This window comes from Dama dama, chromosome 9 (genome assembly GCF_033118175.1).
Source record: "Dama dama isolate Ldn47 chromosome 9, ASM3311817v1, whole genome shotgun sequence".
Lineage (NCBI taxonomy): Eukaryota > Metazoa > Chordata > Mammalia > Artiodactyla > Cervidae > Dama > Dama dama.
This window is the reverse complement of record NC_083689.1, coordinates 71,689,685-71,707,595: the sequence shown is the minus strand read 5'-3', so window position 1 is coordinate 71,707,595 and position 17,911 is coordinate 71,689,685. Positions and strand designations below refer to the sequence as shown.

At 41.1% G+C, this 17,911-nt stretch overlaps 1 pseudogene; it reads left to right on the top strand.

The window, feature by feature from the left end:
• The first annotated feature begins 4,736 nt into the window (after positions 1–4,736).
• LOC133062909 (G2/mitotic-specific cyclin-B2-like) lies at positions 4,737–10,436 on the top strand (annotated as a pseudogene).
• Positions 10,437–17,911: the final 7,475 nt, after the last annotated feature.

Genomic DNA, 17,911 nt, shown 5'->3' with positions numbered 1-17,911 from the left:
AAAATAGTGCATGTCACAGCAACTTCCTGGGTTTGTGTTCAGACAACTGTTCCCCCTCAGTCCCATTAAGAAAGACTCCAGTCATGAAATGCTCCTCTCTTCCTTTCTGTTCTTTGCTCTCTCCCTAAGCCTCCTTCCTGATCTAATTGCTCCCTCTGCCTGAGACTTGACAGTCCTTACCTCTCACCTTTCACTGCAGGGCAAAGAAACCACTTGACACAATGACAGGTTGTGGGGAAAGCCCTTGTCCCCCCAAATCTCCCACTTTCAAGAGCTAATGTTCCCAAAAGGAAGAGTAGTCTTATGTGTACATTGGCTGGTCAAATCTCTAATGACTTAGTGGGAATTATTTGACTGCAATGTCTCCCTTTGCACCAGGAGTGATAAATCCAGTCAACAACTATGCTAGGTATAGAGATATGTAGCCCCAGGCTTCATGGTATTGATGATCTGGTACAGGGTTTCCAACTCTGCAGCCTGATCTGCCAATGACATTCTCACTTGTCATTTTCTGTGTGTGCTGCAGTATGTGAGCATTGGTCTGGTGGACCTACAGCAGTCAAATCCAAGACTCCTGAAGGGATGAAAGAAAGGCATTAAAAGGGAAAGAAGACCTCAGACCAGAGAAGTGGAAGCCTTGAAGACCAAAGTTACTTCACAATATGTCTGGAATTTACCCCATTCACTGTCATGACTGCCACCCCAGTACATAGACTCACTCACCACAACCCAACCGAAGAATTTCTATAAACTGCCTTGCAATGGCAACTGAAGTGGGATTCAGAGACCTTATGACCACCTACCTACTTCAATTTCCTAGCCAGCTATTTCACTTTTGTCCTGGTCCTCTTGAGATGTGGGAGGTGAGGCGGCCCAAGACCACACAGTATATGAAAACAGAGTGGATGAGAAATTACATCAGGAACCAAGGTGTCTGGATTTGAATCATGGCCCATCACCTATCAAACCTACCAAATCTGTGACCATAGGTAGACCATTGCCTACCTTTTCTTGTCTGTACAATGTATATCTCAATAGTCCCTGTATTGTTACAGTCTACCAAAGAGTAAATCAGATAATACAAGGAGATGCTCAGTAGCTGACACATAGTAGTTGCTCAACAGTATTAGTAGCCAAGTCTGGAGCTCTTGTCTTTGGCTTTGTGGTAGAGGTATTTTGTTTTGCTTTGCTTTTCCTTACCAAATTACCCTTTGTGTCATTGGGAAGAGGTTGGGATATTTATGACTCACTTCCTGATCCAGGGGAAAGAAAGGTCCTTTGAATTGTCACCAGAAATGCACTTTGTTCTTGCTGCACACTCAGATGAACACAATTTTGATACTTCCCCACTCCAAGACTCATGCCCTGTTTAGAGAAAAGCAGACCCCAAATCTGAGGTCTCCCCCATCATCTCTCAAGACCAACTTCTTAAATCAAATCACAGAAGTATCCTCTTTTCAAATGCAACTTTGACATCAGACTAGCCAAAAAGATAACAGTGCTATGGTCTTAGTAACATGATTCTTACCACACTAGCGATCCTTGCAAAGAAAAGATATGAAAGTCTCATTCTTCCACAGAAGGGCTTGAGTAGAATTGAAGATTGTGCAGTTCAGCGGAGACTTGCTATATAATATCTGAAATCACTAGACATTTGAAAGCAGAAATGTCTTTCTCCTTTGAGCATTGCATCCTAACTGCCATCTAGAGATGATTTATATGTGCTCATCCTTATTACAGACTACACATAATAAAGGCATGATAGAAATCATATCTGCATAGATTCAGGCAGCTCTGGGAGAGAGCCTGCCAGTTTTGTTTGACAAGACACTCAATCAAGCAAAAAGATTTAAAATATTCCAGGAGGATCCCACTGCCTGCTCAAGACTGTATATTTTTATCCAGATAACAGAAATCCTAATTGAGCACAACATTAGTACTCATTTTTCCTAACTCCTTCTTGCAATAGGATGTGCCAAAGGTAAATTACAAAAATGCTTTGCTTTCATGGGCTAGGATTTTGAAGAGGAAGAGTTTGCCATGCCATAATTCCCATAAGTTCAGGCATCACCCTTCATTTGGGTGCTTCTAAGCAGAAAGTGAGGACTTCTGTGACCATCATACTCAAAAAGAACCAAACCCTGGGCTGAATTTTCCCCTATATTTTTGACTCACTGGGTGAAAACTTTCCTTCGGGACTTCTCCACATGTTTCAATCCCTTTTAAAGTGCTCCTTGCACTTAGATTTATAGCAAGGTCTGGAACAGGGGGAGGTGAGTGAGACACTCACTCACCCAGGTGTAAAATTTAAGGAGGCACCAAAAACCCAGGGATCAAAATAAGTAATATTTTAATGCAACACTTTTGATGATACAAATGAAAGCCAAAAAAAAAAAAAATCCATGGAAAATAAAAGATCAGAATTTCAAATAAAACAAGACACCAAGTATGCACTTGTACAACACTGTCTCACATACCTCACCCTAACCCCAGCCCTGGCCACCAAAAGATTTATTTACAAAAAATGATGGCTGGTCTGCAAGTCATATTTTGTTGGTTTTATTTTTAATATTGCTTTAAGATATTATTTATTTATCTTGATCCCTGCATATTTTGGTGTCTTTTTAAATATCGACGGGAAGAAAACAACATAGTTTTCTGGTTCAGCCTCAATATGTAGACAAAGATGCTGAAACCCATAAGGAAATTTAAAAACTCCTAATTTACTCATTCAGTTACCTCCTTCTCTTATGGCATCCAATGGCACCAAACACTTTTACTCCGCACTAAGGATGAGCAGGGGAAGTGGGTAGGGGAACCACCATCTCATCTTCCAAAAAGAATCTCTTTCCTAGCCATTACAAGAGCTGACAGATTGATAAAACATTTAAAGGCGTAATGTTCAAACAGAGAAAAAAATTAAAAATGTAATAATAAAGTTAAATGTAACTGTTTTAAAACATAATTCTTCTGAGAGATGAGTTTTATGTTGGACCAGCATTTGAAGTAGCAGTAGTCATTATTAACGGGAACCTCTGAGAGAGAAGATTTAAATCACCAAAGTAATAAAAGCCGAACAAGGACTAGCACCTTGAAAGGCACTTGGAGAGAAGATTGCATACAAATGCAATTAAAACGATGCTTATAAAATACTAAGATGTTAATTGGGTTCAGTCCCAGAAGCCCCAGCAGTACAGTATGTCAGAAGTTAGCTGGTTTGAAGTTTAAAAAGAGTAGTTTAATTTGTACACCTTGTCCTAATTACAGAGCTTTCTGCAGCCTGCATATCTGTATGGTTTATTGTAGCTTGGAGCTTTGTAAAACAAACACACACACCAGTTAATTGGGTTATTGCGATGGAAAATTGGGCTACAGAACAGCAACCTCTCTTGCTGGCGTGCCTTTACAGCTGGTAATGAATGCTCCAGCCACGCCAGGGAACCCTGATTTGTAAGGTGTGCCGTTTACAGCTTGGTGATTCTGTTGGTCTGAGGAATAGGAGGTGATGCCATGAAAACAAAGAATCACACCAGATTATGTTCCCTCATGACCACGCTCCCACCCCAGCTGGCTTGTTCAGAACCTTTAGCACTGCCCTCACCCTCTGTCCCTGGTCCCTGCCCTTTGAAACTTCCCAGCCCATCTGAAGGCCACATTCTCACACCAAAGCCCTAGGCCCCCAGAATGGAGCAAGGACAGTGGCTCCTTCAGTAGCCCTGTTTTTAGAGCACCTGCAGGGAGACCTTGTGAGGTGGTGGTTTTTCTCCTAACCAGCAAATAAATACGTAAAGCTATCAAAATAGGATCATTAAATCAGATTAGAAGTGAGTGTGGCTGAATCATTTTCCAAGAGTCCAGTGAAACATGCCTCTCACCATGTAGGACTTTGACCATTGCATGCCTGGCACTACAAGCTTTCTTCATGAAGGAGACCATATGGCTGTGATATATTGTGAGTTTACAGTCTTTTTTAGTACTCTACTGTCCCCTTCTACCTCTAGCTGCTAAATATGAATCCAAAATGAAGTGGGATGAGAGTGTTAGGACTTTTATTTCTGTGCCAACTAAATTATTCATCTCTGGGAGGTTCAGAAGCAAGCAATAGGGTAGCAGACATTTGTGGAAAATAGCAAATGCAAGATTCCCAGGCTAGATCCCAGCTTATAGAAAATACAGAAGGGCCCCCTCAGTCTTTGACCATGAGCAACAAAGAAATACCATCTTCTGCCAGAGCCCAGAGCAGATTCCATGATCTAGTCTAGCCCAGGGTAACCACCCAGTGCAAACTCAGACCATCAATATCTGACTCCAGCTTCCCCTCTTCCTGGGTACAGGGGTTCCTGGCTCCTCACTGGAAGGAAAGTAATCTGATCAAGAAAGCCAAGAAATTGATGTCTGAAAATTTCCTCCAACCAAGAGTATTTGCAGTTTCAAAAAGAATCGCCATGGGTAGGCCATTGTTTACAGAGATGAGAGAAGGAAGGCTTGGGGAGCCAGGGCCCTCACACAAGAGCCCATTTATCATGCTGAATGGACTTTAAAACTCTCTGGACAACCAGGATAAGCTTTTCAACATGCTGGGTGCTATAAAGAACCTCAGAGCACAAGGTCTCTCTTGTCAATGAGCCGATATTTTGGAGAGGCAAAGCCCACACCTGGCTCTCAGGGCTGGTCTGGAGGGTGAGTGGAGTTGAGAACAGTTGCTATAGCAACTTTGTATGGTGTTAGGGTAATTATCTACACCAACGATTTCCCTGGACCTGAAAATTTGGAATTAAAAATGTTTACTTTGGACTAGTCAAAATCCTAAAGGGAAACTTCCCCTGTTCCAGAGCCTGGATTTTAACTAAGCCTGGCCATGCTTGCTGCCACTTAGCATCCGGGAGACGTGGAGCAGAGGCTCAGCTGTGTGAGTAATCTTGGCCCACCATTTAGCAGCTGTGTGGCCTGGGGCACATTCCTTATCCACTCTCTGCCTCAGTGTCCCCATCTGTAAGCCAAAGAAAATTACATAACCTTTCTCATGGGATTCTTAGGAGGCTTCAAGGCGATAATTCAGGTAACACACTTAGAACACTGCTGGGAACATAACAAGCACTAAAGAAATGTTACCAATTATAATTATTACTATGAATATGATGTGTGTTTTGCAGATGAGGAATTGAAGCTCAGAGAAGTTGAGTAATATGTTTAGGGTCTCACACACACACACACTCTCTCTCTCTTAGATGGAAGAACAGAAACTCAAATTCAAACCCAGGAATTCTGACCCCAAAGCCCAAGAGCTTAATCATTACAGAGAGCAAGTGTTTCTGAAAGGATGCCTCCTTACAACCCAGGACTTATTTCTTCAATCTGGGTCTTTTCCAGCCCATAAACTGGAAGAAAAGAGGGAAGTGGGGACATTTGAGAACACCATGGTGCCTGAGAGGCGAATCTGAGGAAACCACTTGCAGATCTTAAATTCCGGCGTCACCATGGGCATACCACCCATTTCACAATTTCCCCCAGATGGGTCCCAACCCTGGGAATCAGACCTAAGCACAGCAGCAAGGACAAATCCCTGGTGCAAAGCTGCTATGGTTGCTGCTTAAAATTGACTCTGAAGTCGTATTAAGAAGCAAGAAAGCGTCAGCAAACCCAGCCTCCCTGACTCCGACAAGCCTGCGGCAGGCAGGTTATTATTATTATTTATTATTTGTTGATGGATATTCAAAGCCATCAGTCAGGTCTTCCCTCAGGCCAAGAAGCCGAGGAGCAAAAGCAAAGGAAATCCCGCGCTTGGTTCCCAGAGCTGCTTGGGAACTGAGAGTTATTAAAGTACACTTTGCTATTGCTATCAGCTCTGTGGGGTGCTTGACCCTACATCTCACTTCAGGCTTCTGCTATCCCTGCAGCACAGGCAACAGAAAGTCTTACAAATTGCAAAGAGGGATGCTAGGGATGAACGGTGAGGAAGTGGCAAGAAAGCAGAAGATGCTGGGGCTGGTGGAAATGGGGATTTTGTGCCCTTGTTTTGTACCCTTTCAGCCTTAACCTTTCATTACTCCATAACCACTGGACTCAACAAGACCTGAAGATGAAGAAATTGCCCAAGGAATGATGGATGGAGCTATCAATGGCAATAAAAGTTCATGGAATAAGGAAAGAGAAAGACTTATTTGCCACATCATGTCACAAGGGTGAATATTGACCATATCCCTCACTGGGGGTGTTCGAACTTCTTTTGACCTTGACTGTGCCCCAGAGTTAGAAATACATTTTGCAATATGCCTTAGACCTCCATGTACACACTCATAAGTATGTGTGCAAAAAAAATGCAAAATTTTCACTTGAATCAATACTTTTACCACACAGAATGTCCTCTGATATTTTCTATCTTATAATTCTCTCTCTCTTTTTTTAAAATCTTGGTGAAGACCCACAAAATTAACTTCATACCCACCTTAGACCTTGGAAGTAAGAATCCTCTCAGAATGAAGTCAGGGAACCAACAGTTTTGACAAGCACCCCAGTGGTTCTCTTGCACACGAAATTATGCCTTCGACACTCAGCTGCCTCAACTTGCCTTCTCAAGAAACAACTATATATAAAATAGATAACTGATAAGAACCTACTGTATAGCACAGGGAACTCTCTTCAATACTCTGTAGTGACCTATGTGGAAGTAGAATCTAAGAAAGAGTCGATATATGTATATGTATAACTGACTCATTTTGTTATACAGCAGAAATTCACACAACATTGTAAATCAACTATACTCCAATAAAAAAATTAAGAAAATAAAGACAATTCAATTAAGGAGAAAAAAAGAAACTATTGAAATCATCCAGGAATTCTCAAAGTCTGGAGGCGGCCAGTTTCATAATGCCTAGTCTTGGTCCATGATGATTAATTTTATGTGGCAACTTGGCTAGGTCATGGTATCCAGTTATTTGTTCAAGTGCTAATCTAGATGCAGCTGTGTAGGTTTTTTGTAACTGTGATTAACTATTACAATCAGTTTGCTTTAAGTAAAGCCGATTACACTTTATGAGTGGAACTCATCCAATCAGTTGAGGGCCTTAAGAGCAAAGATTGAGAAGACTGAGATTTTTGGAAAAAGAAATTCTGACTCAAGACTAACAGAAATCCTGCCTGAGCTGCCAGCCTGCCATACGTATTACAGACTTACCAGCCCTCATAATCTCATGAGCCAGTTCCTTAAAATAAATCTTTTTATATATTGTATGTGTATGAATGTATATGTATATATATTCTACATATGTTTATATATGAATATATGTATTTATATGTTCATATATGTGTGTATATATATTCTACATATATATTTATATATGAATATATGTATTTATATGTTCATATATGCATGTGTATATATATATATATATATACAAATATAAGCATGTATACATAAAACTCTTATTGGTTCCTCCTAAAGGTTTGGTTTCTCTGGAGGATCCTGACTGATACAAACTCTAAAGTCACATTTACTATTGAACTTAATATGAAAAAGAGAGTATTTATATTCTGGTAGCAATTAGAAATTGAAACTAAAGGGAAGGAAGAATGGATTCAAAGAGACCTGTAATAGATCTGTAATCTAGGTGAGAAACAAGCCCCGAAGCTTGGGGAGTGGGAATGGAGAGAAAAGAGGGTGTGTTCCCAAGGCATTTATGAGCTATATTTCATGGGAATTAACTGTCTATTTGTTACAGAGGTTGAAGGGGAAGAAGGACTACAAAACTACACCCATAGTTTTGACTTGTTGAGTAGAAATACTAAACAGAGTGAGCAGTTTGTGGAGGAATGATGATGAACTGAAATTTATACATATTACATCTCTGATCTTGCAAAACTCTGCATGTGAAGATACCTAGTAGGCATCTATACAACTGTATGTATGCACATGTGTCTGGATTTTAGAATCAGATCCAATCTAGATAGAGATTTTGAGGTCTTTCATATATTGTATAGGAATAAATAGTATTTATTCATGTTGTATATCTATAAATAGTATTTGAAGAGATGGGAGAGATATGTATATTAGTAAAGACACAAACTGTCTGGAGGATACTTATTGGCTCATATGCTTAAAAAGTACCAAGATATGCTGGCATTAGGTACAGCTGGGTAAAGATGTCCAAATGTTCAAGCACCCAAATGTTACCACCAAGAATCTGTCTCTCTCCATCTCCATCTTTTATCTCTGCTTCTCCCCTGTCTAGGTGAGGAAATGGATACCAGCGCCTCCTGACTAACATCCTACAAGTTTAGTAACCACAAAAAAATACCATCTCTTTCCAAACAGTTCAAGCAAAAGTTGCACGGCTGAAAGTTTGGGCTGTTCCCCCAGGTCTTTCATGGTTTACATCTCCTCATTCAGGTCTCAACTCAACCATCAGTTTTCAGAGAATATTTTCTGACCACACTGTCTAAGATAGCTCCCTACCTTAGTCACTCATCTCACCTTTATTCTACTTTATCACTACCTGATATTATCTTGTTATTTAATTTATGTATTTAATTCTTTATTACCTGTCTGTATAACTAGAATATAAACTCCATGAGCTCGGAGATAATTTTGGTCCTTTTCATATTGTAGATTCCTGGTCTCTAAAATAGCACCTTCTGGCATGTATTAGGTGTTCATTTAATATGTCCTGAATTAGTAGGCTCTGATGGTGGTGAGAGTATTTACACCAAAAAAATATTACAAATTATGGCTTCCTCCCACTCTGGATGCTAGTTGTTATTTACTGGTACATCAGAATCACATATGCTGAGAGACGGAGAGGTTTTGTTCATTCTACCAAAAGAAATCAATTTGCTTTTACTACAGGAAGGGTGGATGGATACTGGGGGAACAGCTGATGACTGCCATAATAAAGCTGACTAGGAAGAATTCATAAAACAAGCAGAGGGATATATCAAAGACAAAATCTTGTAATACCCAACATTAAAAGGAGAGGAGGAAGAAGTGGAAGCCACAAAGCACATAGTGAGAAGAGGCAACCAGAAATAATAAAATCAAGTCTATGGTGTTACAGAAGTCAAGGAAAAATTGAATTTCAAGGAGGAATAAATGGCCCATTCTACCTTATGCTGCAGAGATCAAGGTAGCCTAAGATAGTCATTAAAAGCTAGGGTCTTGGCAGTCCTAACAGCATGGTGGAGGCCAGTGTTCTCCGTGTCCAGTCTGCGTCCTCCCCTGGGCAGAGCTGCCACTCTTGCCTGTCTGTTTCCTCATGGTGCTGCCCCAACACCTGGCAGCATCCACTGATTTAAAGATAATGACACAGGAGTTAATTCTAAACCTAAAAGTCATGTGACTATCAGGCAGGCAGTTTTAGAAGAAATTGGAAATCGGGTTACAACCCAAGCCACACAAGCAGCTCAGAAAGCCCAGAACACTAAAGTGCCTGTTCCACCCACCAAAACGACAAATGTCAACAAGCACCCGAAACCTACTGCTTCTGTGAAACCAGTGCAGATGGAAGTGTTGGCTCCAAAGGGTCCTTCTCCTACACCTCAGGACATCTCCATGAAGGAAGAGAACCTCTGCCAAGCTTTCTCCGATGCCTTGCTCTGCAAAATTGAGGATATTGATACTGAGGACTGGGAGAACCCTCAGCTCTGCAGCGACAACGTGAAGGATATCTACCAGTATCTAAGGCAGCTTGAGGTGCTGTAGTCCATAAACCCACATTTCTTAGATGGGAGAGATAAAACGGCTGCATACATGCCATCCTGGTGGACTGGCTGGTGCAAGGGCACTCCAAGTTCAGGCTGCTGCAGGAAATGCTGTACATATGTGTTGCCATTATGGACCGATATTTACAGGCTCAGCCAGTCTCTCCTAAGAAGCTTCAGCTGGTTGGCATTATGGCACTGCTCTTGGCTTCCAAGTACGAGGAATGTTTTCTCAAAACATCAAAGGCTTTGTTTACATCACCAACAATGCTTACACCAGTTCTCAAATTTGAGAAATGTAAACTCTGATTTTGAAAGAACTGAAATTTGAGCTGAGCCAACTGTGGCCGCTGCATTTCTAAGGCGGGCATCGAAAGCCGGGAAGGTCGATATTGAACAGCACACTTCAGGCACTCTCATTCACCCTTCAGCTGACTCTCACTGACTATGACATGGTGCACTATCACCCTCCTAAGGTGGTGGCAGCCACTTCCTGCCTGTCCCAGAAGGTTCTAGGTCAAGGAAAATAGAACTTAAAGCAGCAGTATTACACTGGCTACATTGAGAGCGAGGTCATGTGGCACATGGCCAAAAACATCGGGCGTGTCAACGAGAACATGACCAGGTTCACCACTATCAAGAATAAGTATACAAGTAGCAAACTCCTAAAGATCAGCACAATTCCTCAGCTGAGTTCAAAAGCCATCCAGGAGCTTACCTCACCTCTGCTGGGACAGTCCTAGGCTCCAGGGCCCTGGGGAAAAGTGTGTCATCTGTGCACTGTGTCTTGCTGATCTGGATTTCCTAAGTTTGAATATAGTCCTCTGGTCTATCTCATGAAACATCTCCTCAGACTGGTTTTCTAAATGTATGTTGAAGAAAAATAAAGCTATTGATTTTCTTAAAGTTAAAAAAAAAAAAGTTAGGGTCTTTACTTGATCGATAAGATGGCAAGATTCTGACATCCACTGGCCCACATTTCTCTATTTAGATTTAATGTATCTAAAGTCACTGAATAAGGAGATTTTATCTTGCTTTACAAGACATCTATCTCTTTTTCTCAACTATTTGAGTTCTCTGTGTCTACAGAGTAAAAGCAGAGCTCTATACTTCATGTGGCTCATTGGGATAATTGGCACACCAGATACTATTCTCCCTTTGGGTTATCTCACCTTCAAAAGCCCAATTTGGGAATGAAAGATACAGATAACTAGTGATCCTATGGACAGACTTCCATAGTAAGTCGCCAAACTAAGTTTTCAGTTTAGACTGGAAACCACTGTTAATTTTGTGTTTTGGGTTATTTGTTTACTGCAGAGCTACTCAATCAAGAAAGAGGAGGGTTACCTGATGCAGGGCTGAGTTTGCCAATCGCTCCCTGTCTGCATGTCCCAACACTCCATCTAAATTCTAGGAGTTTGATCAGGAACCATTAATATCACAGACCTAGGAAAAAATACCTACATCACAAGTCCCAAAATATACACTTAACACTAAGCTCTATGATCCTACTTTAGTCACTAAACTGCTCTAAACCTCTATTTTCTCTGAGAAGAAGGGTTGGACTACACATTTCAAATGTGTCTTCTGGGCTCTAAATTTCTGTTTCTGTAGTTTTAACTACTCCTGTATTTCCAGTTATCTACCATCATATGGAGTGTTTCAGTAAATATCCACTGAAGGATTGAAGGTTGAAGAGGCAAAATATTATCTAGCCATCATATCCATACCAGAAAAAAAAGTGATGGGGAAAACATAGGCAAGCTACAACCAAGAAAATTAACATCAGGCCATGATGTTATAATTCATGGATTCAGAATAAGGGCTCTCTGTCTTGGCTACCATTTGTAACTGGTTTATTACTGTAAATTCTAAAAGGCCCTCTTATATCAGTCTGCTTTGTATCATGACCCTACCCCATGGACAGTTTTGTAAGACAACGATAAAAAGCCCCTTCCTTACGTTCAGTGTTTCACTGACCACCATTGTCATTAGAATGGACCCCCATCACTGGCACTAGCTAAACTGAAGAGATGATTTGTATCAATTAGAGCTCTTTGGTAGAAAGCAATAGAAATTGACTTAAGGGGAGAAAAAAGTAATTGCAAGTCTACTGTGTGGCTTTGCAGAATAAAGCGAAGAGTTGGTTAACCAAGCATAAGAAAGACAGGAACCCAGCAACTCAGGGATGTCAGTCACTCAGGATGCATTCTCCAGAGCATTGTTATCAGAATGCTCAGCTTTCTTCTGTCTCTATGTATCTCTGCCTGAGATTCAAATGCTGGGGGGGGGGGGAAGCTGATTGGCCTGTTCTGGGTCATTATACTTACCCCTGGGATCAAAAAGCAATGACTCTTCCCAGAAGAATGGCGTGGATACAGTCTATGCATATATGTACATATGTATGTATGTAGTATATAAGTACACACATGAGTGTATGGCACATGCATGTCTATGCATATATGTACATGTGTATAGCTACATCTGTATCTGGTATTTGTGTATGAATGTATGTGTGGGATTGTAGATATGGGTGTGCATTGTCTTTTTATATGTACAGGTGCACATGTGCAGCGGAAGAACAGGCTGGGAAGATACAGTTCACAGGATCAGGTACTTTTTGGTACCTGATCTTGGTAACAAGTCTTTTTTTTTTGGTAAAGTCTTTAAGATGTTCTTGAATTTCAGTAACCTACCCTACCAGCTGTGTAACTAGCTATAAAACCTATTATGTCTATTTTTTAGTTACTCTCATTTACAAAATGGGAATGCCAATACTTACTTTGTTCTAAGGGTGAAAAAAAAAAGACAATGCATGTATGCAGTAGCGGTAAAACTGGCACAATAACCTCAATAAATAGGAGTTAATATTCTTACTATCTTATTATCTCTGAGATAGGCTATGATGTTCATAAATAGGTCAAAATCAAGTCAAAAAAAGTTCTATTTAATCTCATTCTTTCTGCCCCAAGAGCATCCACATCAGGAAAGTCACTCTGTCCCCATCCCCAGGAGGCTACTCCCTCACTCTCAACTCAGAGGCTTTGCTAATGTGCTTCTTTCCACCTGGAATACTCTCTTTTCTTGTAATCCCAGTCCCAAATTCTAACCCCTTCAGGACTGCATTTCAACCCACGACCCCCAGTAAGCCTTTGTCGAGACCCTCCAGATCTCCAATCTCCTGCTCCTCTGAGTGACAACACTTACAGGGAGATGGTGACTAGATCCAATGGCTATGTCCACCTGGGGTCCTGCATTGAAAGGGATTCTGAAACCAAGACCTGGTCCAGAATCAGCAGGAAAGAGTGCCACAGGAACTAGAGTTTGTGGCACAGGGCGCACAAAGTAAGTGCTGTGACATACTTGGCAGGTGGCTGTGATGCCTGCCATGCTAGTCCTTGATTGTACAACGTGTTGGACTGTTCACTAAATGCCCCATGTGTGCTCTTCCCTTGAAACCAAGAACCCCATCTCATACTTTTTATTTCTATCCCACTCTAACTAGTGTGGTGCTGAGCATGAGGCAGGGGGTCAATCAAGGCTGGTAGAAGGCTGAATTCATTCCCTGACTGGTAGCCAAAAAGCATGAGGTCATGTACTACAAACTGAGAGCATCTGGGGACAATGAACAAATGCAATCCCACAACCTTCTCAGCAGGGAACGTGGGTACAGGGGCAGGATCATGACTTTCTGAGTTCGACTAAACTGGGTTAAACTCCAGTACACCTATTAATTGGGTCATGTTATGGCCAAGTCATGTAACCACACCAAACTTCAGTTTCCCTGTCCAAAAGGAATGGCACTAACAATATCCACATTGCATGTCATTGAGAGGATTAGAAAAAAAATCAAACATATAAAAGACTTGGTCCAGATCTAGAAAGAGGTGAAGCATTCAGTATATCTGAGTTTTATTTTAAGATATGAATGAAGGATTTGAAAAGAGCTCAGGAAGTACTAACAACATTATCATTTCCTTGTCATCACCGTGTGGCAATCTGGTTTTCCTGGAAGACAGTCCATATCAATCCTCCTTGGATCATGCCTGTATAGCTTTTGCAAGGAATCCCCTCTTCCCTTCCCACTTGGCCCCTAGCATGACCTCCCAGTAAATGCTCTGCCTTTTCACCACCCTCTTGGCTGGTAATTTGGAAATCTCCCTACCATCACAATAGACTCTCTTCACCAAATAGGTGTGGGGGCTGGAGAGTTCAGATATGCTTTCCACTGAATCAAGCCTGTATGTCTCAGGTTGGAGCTTAGCACACTTATATGTGTGAAACATCAGCCAGGATCAACAGAGACCCTGGATTACCCTTGTTTATGTAATTTTCTGGGGAAATCCAGGGTATTAAAATCACTAACCACGCAGCATCAGTTGACACAGTACCTCATTTTAGAGCTAAAAGTCAATCTGTGATAAACCATATATTCTAAGCCATAGATGGAGCATTTACTTTTTAAAAGAGCACCTATTTATTGAGTGCTTACTATGTGCTAGGCAGTACGCTAAGAACTTAATAGACACAGTCATACTTTATCCTCCCAACAACCCTCAGTGGTAGTACAAACTATCACTTCTCTTCAAATCTATATAAAACCCTGTCATTATCTGAAATAGTGTGTTTCACTGGTAACTAAAATGCACAGGGACATTACTGCCCCCTGGGCTATACCTCTGCCCTGCCAAACACTCGGCACAATCATCTGGAATCCAATAGGGAGAGATGCCCCAGGGCAAAGCTCCCATTTCTGCTCCAGAGCACCCAGAGACTTCCTCCTAGAAAGTCCATTAGCCCTGACAGGCATCGCTGGTGTAAATCACCACACGGCACTCAAGGAGAATATAGTTATTATAACAATTGCTGCATTGCATGATGCTCATGCCATCCGGAAATGTAGGTCTAATTAGCTCTAAGCTGCAGAAGATTTGAGTATGGTAGTTTCATTTTGGCTTAATGCTCAGTGCCTGGTGTAAAATCTGAATTTATAACTCTTTTTTTTAATCATTTCTGCATGGCTCAACCAGTCGTATCAAAACTACTGCATGTTACAGACTTTAAAAAGTGATTCCCTGTAGGCATTTTAAGGTATAGGATCTATTATGGGAAGATATATATTTGACAGCATTCTGTTTATTACTCATTTCCACTACATTGTTCATGAACATAGTGAAAGATGTTCACAGTGGTAAGTAACATTTTATTCCAGGAAAAAGAAATAGAGGCAACTTCCTTCAGTATGTACTAGAAACAGCATGTCAGCAACTCCAGGACTAATGGATGAATGCTTTGTGTACTCCATCAAGACCCTCATAAACAAAAGAAACTGTTTTAATACTACATATCACCCTAGATTTCAATCAAAAATATTTTCTTATTTAAAATAGTGTGTCAGAATACCCTGGCAGTCCAGTGGTTAAGACTGTGCTTTCATTGCCTGTGTGTGCAGGTTCGATCTAGTTTGGGGAACTAGGATCCCACAGTCTGTATGGTAGGTAAAGAAATAAATAAATAAAAATAGTATGTCTCAGCAGTGCACAATCTGTTACATTTCTGAACATTTTAAAAAGCCAAACCCAGGTAGCCTCGTCTCTCCTGCTTTGGTCCTCAAGACCAGCTGTTTAGAAATGGGAAGTGAAGACATCTTTGTCATTTGTTCTCCCATTTACTTATTCCATTGGTGTCTGAACTAGTGCAGCTCTTTTCCCAAGATGTTGAAGGGAGCTGCCTCAAAGAGGTCCCACTTTCAGAAATGACCCCAGGCACGACTTCCTGACTCTACTCCACACTTGCTTGCTCAGCTCCAGTCTCTCTAATTTCTGCCCTTATCATTGTCCCTTGGCTCCCTAGGTTGTGACTCTGGTCAGATTCTCTGCTTGGCTCTCAGTCTGGCCTTACTCCAGGTACTCACCTTAGGATTGCTCTGCAGCCCTTGGGTCACTCCCAACGCATCCCAGGGAATCTGAGTCTGGGTCCAGTGGCCTGAAGACTCCAACCGTCTAAAGTTCAGGCAATATTTTTGAAGAGAAGAGGTTTCAGCTAAAATGTAAAATTTACTGAGGCAACTGCATATATAAGATCTTTGGTGTGGGGTCCTTTCTGCTGCCCTTCATGTACCTCACCAAAGTCTATGGAGCCCAGAGCTCTATTCTTCATAATGGCTTAGTATAGAGCTGGGGCAAGTGTTGTCATGGCCAAGTTGACCCAGAGCCTGACCTCACTGAGCTACCAAATCAATCAACTTAGGCATTACCTACTTCCAGAATTCTTCCTGTGTGCAATTACTCTATCATTTAAACCCATTTTCATTGGATATTCTGTTACATGCAGCCGAAGCATTGTGATTAAATTGCTAGGAATACTACAATCTTCCATTCTCGAAGTATATAACAAGTAGAGAAGAATGAACATGGACCTGATACTTGGATCTTGGAGGCACATCTTAGCTCCCTCAGTGGTGCAACTTCATTTATTGTTTTATCTGTCTCTCTATTGAACTGTCAGCTTCTTAAGAGTCTAATTTCCTGTTTGGAGAGAGAGTATACTATTTATTGAGACTTTTACAAACCCCAAACATCTTGATTGGATGCCACTACCACTTACTAGTTGTATGATCTTGAGCAAATGATTTAATCACTCTAATTCAAAAAAGTGAGAAAAATAATATGTGCCATAATATCCACTTCATAGAATTATTGTACAATAAACTGAGATAATTCATGTGATAAATAAACTTATCTTAGCAGAAAATGTAAGAATTTTTAAGGAAGTTAATATTTTAGTTTTGTATATTCACCATCCACCTAGAATGCATCTTGACATTTAAAAAAAGATTGTTGAGTGAATGAGTTACTGAACAGATGGATGACTTAGTGAATGAATGAGTGAATAAGAACTTTGTTGCTTTGAGTATTCCAGGAGGCATACATTTTTGATATTTGAGACATTGAAAATCAGTTTATGGTGTGATATGACTTAAAATCATAGACTTTTCAGTTGTTTTGTATCAAATGTAATGGTTTTCATTTACTCATTCTTACAAATACCTGGGAAAGATTTGCCCCAAAGAAATGGATTGTCTTAGTAAATATTCTTTTCTTGCTTTTGTCCCCAAGGACACAGAGCAGACATACCTCTCACTTTCAGGCCTGATATCAGCTTTCCAAAGTTGAAAGGCCAGCTCTGACTTCTGAGACTAGGCCTCAGCAGACCCTCTCCATCTCCTGACCTTGGGAAGCTGCTGCAAGTGGCTGCTTGGTAGTAAGCAGGGGTCACAGGGTGAACTGAGTTCTCATGGTTGACAGCACTGGAACAGAACAGAAGACACCTCAGATGGAGAGTAGTGTCACAGCCAGCATGATATTCAGGCTTTCAATACCCAGGTATTCAGCACGTGGAGAGGGTGCCATGGGACACCAACTCTCCTCCTTCTTCAGGACCACGAGCTGCTTGAGAATACTGGCTACTTAGAGCTTTAAGCAGAGTCCCTTCCTGAGAATTGCTCAGAGAATTTCGCAGAAAGAAGAGGCCTTGCCCAGCATTTTGTTCCTTCTCCAGTAGCAACCCACCACCAATGACTGCTCATTCCTGAGGTCTAACCTCCTTGCCTTAATTCACGGCAACCCAAGAGCCACCCCAGAGCTGAGGCCGCAGACACTGCTGCAATTACCAATCAGTTCTATGTCTACCTCTATCCCATCGCACTTCTTCATTTCACTTGCTACTCCTGTGAAGAAGTCCTAGAAAATCTCCTGCACACTAGTTACAGAATTCAGTTCCAGGAAGTCTGACCTAAAATAGAGTTGTTTTAAGTGTCAGAGATACAGCAATGAATAGCCCAGAATTCTCATAGACAACACTAGAGGTGAAGGAAGGGGGAAGGAATGAGAAAAGGAGATAAATAAAAATATATCAAACAGGGATAAATATTATGAAAACAAATGAAACAAAATAAGGAGAATGAAAAATGAAGGGGATGCTATTTTCAATAGTATCATTAGAGTACTCCTCCTTAATAAGGGGCATTTGAGCAGAGACCTGAATGAAATGAGTGAAGCATGTCAGAATCTGAAAGAATATTTCAGGCAGAGGCAAGGGCAAGTGCAAAGGGCCTGAGGAGATGTGTTTAGTGTATTTGCAGAATAGTGAGAAAACCTGAGTGGCTGGACAGAGTGAAAGAAGGGGAGAACAAGTTGTATTTTATATTTTTAAGTAA